Below are 4632 nucleotides of genomic sequence, written 5' to 3' on the forward strand. Positions count from 1 at the left end.
TCACATCGATTCAGCTAAAGAGAAGCTGTTTACAGCTTACGGTTTTTTGTGGTGAATAAATATAAAAATAAGTGTTGTATGCATGCCCCAAGCAAATCAGTCATATAGCCTCCAATGAAGGAAAGTCTTCCAGTTTTGCACCCTGTTCAGAAACATATTGGAGATCAGTACTCAGGGAAGTTATAGATACATCAAGAGCGCTCAGAACAAGGTGAAACAACGCTGTTATATCACAGCAAATTCAGTTAAAAATGCTGCGTTCAGGCTTCCAAAACTTCAGTCAATAGTATCAAAAGAAAGGAGCATTTTCAAGTTTTTCATCAGCAACCTTTTCAAAAGCAGAATTAAGAAAAATACTTCAGTTTTGATCCATATTTTGAATCTATTTTAAAAGGGCAAGTACTCAGGCAGAATTGTACATAGATAAAGCACGCGGAAGAAAGCAGGCGGTGCTATGTATTTCATAATAGTTCAGTGGAGAAGAGTGTTGTTCAGATGTCAAAGTTTCAAATCATTTAACAGCTAGCACAAAGAAATATTTCATTCTACAGCAACAATAGAAGATCAAGGCAATCTGACCTGTTGTTCTTCGCTTTTCACAAGGAAAAGCCATCCCCAAGCGGAGCCACTATTAGCCTCATGTTGCAACAGGTGTTCATATTTCATGATTGACAATTTTACATGCCAAATATGTCATACTTTGCATGTTGCAATGTTCCATATTTCCAAGAGAGGCCAAAGAAGAGGCCATGAAGGTGTGCTAGTCTAAATGCCACTACTGTGTTCCATTTTTTATGAGTAATCCATTTTTGATGAGTTTTCAGTTAAGGGAAGGCCAAACAGCTTAATCTTGGCCTCCCTAGGTTTCAATTTTTTGTTTTAGAATATAGAGATGAATATCTGTCCAAACAGCCTAATCTTGGCAGATTTGTAGATAGGTAGAGAAACAAGGGTGCTCAACAGCTTAATCTGAGCCCCTGGATGCAATAAGTGTAGATTTAGATAGGAGCACAGTTGAAAGAAAAATTGAAAAGCTGGGTATGCTAGTTCAAGTGCACCCAAACCAAAAAGAAGAGAAAATGCTAGGTGAGTAGGCCGGGTAGGTAGTTTTGTGGTTGCAGAATCATGGCTTGTGATCCATTTCATATTTTCAAGTGTCATATCTATTCAGATCACAAGTTTGAGGCAGTTTTTCATTTGGAGGAGCTCAAGCGAGGCATGTCTAACTTCCCCCTTCTTCCTCTTCCCCAAATCACTCACTAACTTCCCCTAAAGAGGTCAAGATCTGCTTGATATCTCTTAGTCTCATCATTTTCCATATCACTTGCCTTGGTAAAGATCTGCTTTACTCAAGGAACGCTCATACTTCCTCTACAAGTCTTATTTCTCCTTAATAGCCTAAGATCTCTAAACTCAGCGATTTCTTTTCACAATTCATATTAACTACTAACTCTATTTTCTAACTCCCTATCTATTTCCCCTTCCCCTACTAAAACTATGCTAAATAGCTCCCCTATATACTTATCCCCTCCCCCTGGTTGAAAAATAACCATAAACATGCTTGGGAATTGCTACGTTTATCTGAAACTTAGCAAGAATCCTCATTTGCCTCTCAAACCATCTTCCAAATGCATTAGGACTCATTCCTATGCATAAAATCCCCTCCGAATGTATAAAAACCATCTTTTTGGCCTTGTTTTACCTTTTTAAGGCATAAACCCCCTTTTTTTTGGCCTTAAAACCCTTCTCAAAGCGCATAAAATTCCTCTTAAGTGCCTTTCGACTCCTTCCAAGGCATGAAATCCCTCTTTCTAGGCTTTCGGACTCCTTCTGATGCCTTAAAAACCTTTTAAAAACACCCAAAAATCATTCAAAGGCCATAAAGACCCTTTGCCGAATCATAAAAGCCCTCCTTTCCATGAAGAAACCCCCCTCCAACTTCACAAAACTTACCTTTAGCGCACAAGCCTTGCTCCGATTCAAAAAGTTTCCTTTGGGACCCCCTCCGATGTGATATCGTTGTCGGGAGGGGGAAATCATATGTTTAAACATCATATATAACTCCTCCGAATGCATGAGCCCTCCCTTCGACGCGATATCGCTGTCGGAGGTCGGGCAGTTATAAGTGTTGGCTATTTGGTATGTGCGATGGGTTCGACGCCGATGGTTTATCGCCGATCGCAAGTCGGCGATCAGCGTTTCGCATCATTCCAAAACATATTACATATACACCCGCCCATCCGCCGATTGCGATAACATTATCGCATCGCTGCTATGTTTACTACCACACCCCTGGTTCCCGCCGATCACCGATCCGCGATTGATCCAGAGCCGTTGGATCGGGCCCTGGATCAACGGCTCCGATCTTGTCGCGCTCCCCGCTATCGCTCGACTCTATATATCAATTTGCGCCATTGTTCGCCCAATGGGCGATCGCCGATGCGATATCGGAAATCGGCCCATCGCTTTCCATACATATTGTTTATATATTGCCGCCCCGATGGCCCTCCCGATAGCAATATGCTGACTCATTTGTGGCCGTTGGATCGGCCCGCGCCGGATCCAACGGCCAGGATCTATTCCTATGAACAGTGATCGATGTTCGCCATTTTTTCAAATAATTTCATGTGTAAAGGGCTTTGTGCCCGCTTTAAAGGAATGGGCCATTTTTCATTGTTCTATACACAGCACCCGCGCCCTCCCAACTGCAAGGAAAACAAGGCATTCCTCAGCCATTTTTTCAATCGCTCCGGGCCCAAAAACACTTCCAAATGTAGGGTTTCCTCCTCAGCGTGCCTCCAGAACCCAGGTTTCGCCGGTTTCACGGTTATTGATCATTTTAAAGGCAGTTTTTAATCGGCCAAGCGCCGATAAGCAACTCTTAAGCGCAAAGGGCCTCACAACAGATATTTGGGCCGAACAGCGGCCATAAAGAGATGATTTGACGTTTAGAGCGCTTTGAAGCCAAGAAAGAGCCCAGATGCGTGTCAAGGAGCAATGGAGTAGGCAAAGAGTATCAGGGAAGCGGCAGAGAGTATCAGTGGAGTGTTTCTCCAGCAGACAACTTGGTTTCAAAGCGGATGGGCTGTAAAAGGCCCCAGAAAAGTCAATGCAAAGCATCTCTGAGCCATAAAGGTTCACCAACTCACAGTTTTGGCCACTTAAGATGCAGTAAAGCCACTTGAAAGCGCAACTAAAGGAATTCAAGCCCAGTTATTGCAAGACAACGTATTTGGTCACTTATTTGGGCAGCGATGCAAGCCCAATGCACAGTTATTATGCAGTCATGGCTCACAGGATAGTTTTATTGATGTTTGAGGCTACAGGCTCAATGCGCAGCCTTATTTAGACATTTTGGGGTGCCAGCTGCCCCAGCGCAGCTCATATGGTTCCGTCATGCATTTAGTTTGTTTACAAGAGGCATTGATTGCCGCAGATCTCTTTTGGATCTGTTTTGGTAGATATTTTGGGATATTTTTCTCCCTTGTGATCTGTTTAAGATCCAGGCTGTACATATTTTCTATTTAAACCACCCTATGCACTGTTTAAAAGGGTTGGTTGGTTGATTCGTTCCAAGAGAGACTCGCACTATATGTCTGATATTTTTCTATAATCAAAGACTGCTTACAAGCTTGGAGAATGGATTGTCTGTTGTATGTTTAATGGCTGAAGAGTGATTATGGAATTCTTGTGCTGCTACATGGCCCAATAAGTGCTTCTTACCTCTGTTTTCCAATTCATATATGCTCATATCATCCATGTATCACCATCTAAGTTACAGAAAGAAATATTAGCTTAGAATTTGCTTGGCTGCACTCTATGCTCAGTTTCTGTGATTTCTTTATGTTTTCCTCTGAATTGGCTATGAAATATGAATTCCTCTTGGCTCATATTTCCTCTAATTCACCCATGTATGACAGTTATCTAGTGATTCTTGACTGCTCCTAGATAGAGCTCATTCACCTTCCCTCTGTTAAGCTGAATGAGAGACTCTTAATTGCCTCTCATTACTTAGCCTTCATTCCATCTTTATTTAGTTTGAATGTTGTTTCATGTGTAGCTATCCTGCTCTATATTCCTATTGTGACCAAGAAAATGCACCAACAGTCCTACTCCATGACTCCATGCCCAATGGTTTGAACTTATCACATTATGCATGCCTCTCTGCTTGAAAGCATCATCCTTCCCACCAAAACTTAAACAAAACCCCTTGAACTCTATAACTAGCCTAAAATCATCCTTAACAAAGCTAAATCACAAAGAGAGAGCCCTCTCTGATTGCAGGTGGGCTAGCACCTCCAATCCAAAGATTGGTTTGTGGTTACCTCGGCCGTATCCCTTTAGGAGCTTTAGGGACAACCTGAGTGCTAACACCATGGACCCATGTTGCTCCCAATTTTCCCAAAAGACGTCGTTTAGGGCCTCAAAACGGCTCCGGAAGTCCAGGACCCAAAAAACTGCTAAAAATAGTAAATTGTGCTACAATTAAGGAAACTAAAAAGCTGAAAGAAACAATGGTGGGGGTCCAAGTGGACTTGGCGGGTGGCCACCAATATCCACCTGGATCAGTCGTTGGAAAGATTTCTGTGTGTAAAATAGCATGAAAAGGTGTGGCACTTATGTAATGATTTT

This window comes from Pinus tabuliformis, chromosome 4_1, assembly GCF_031772625.1.
Source record: "Pinus tabuliformis cultivar Carrire ecotype Pingquan chromosome 4_1, CPIR1, whole genome shotgun sequence".
NCBI lineage: Eukaryota > Viridiplantae > Streptophyta > Pinopsida > Pinales > Pinaceae > Pinus > Pinus tabuliformis.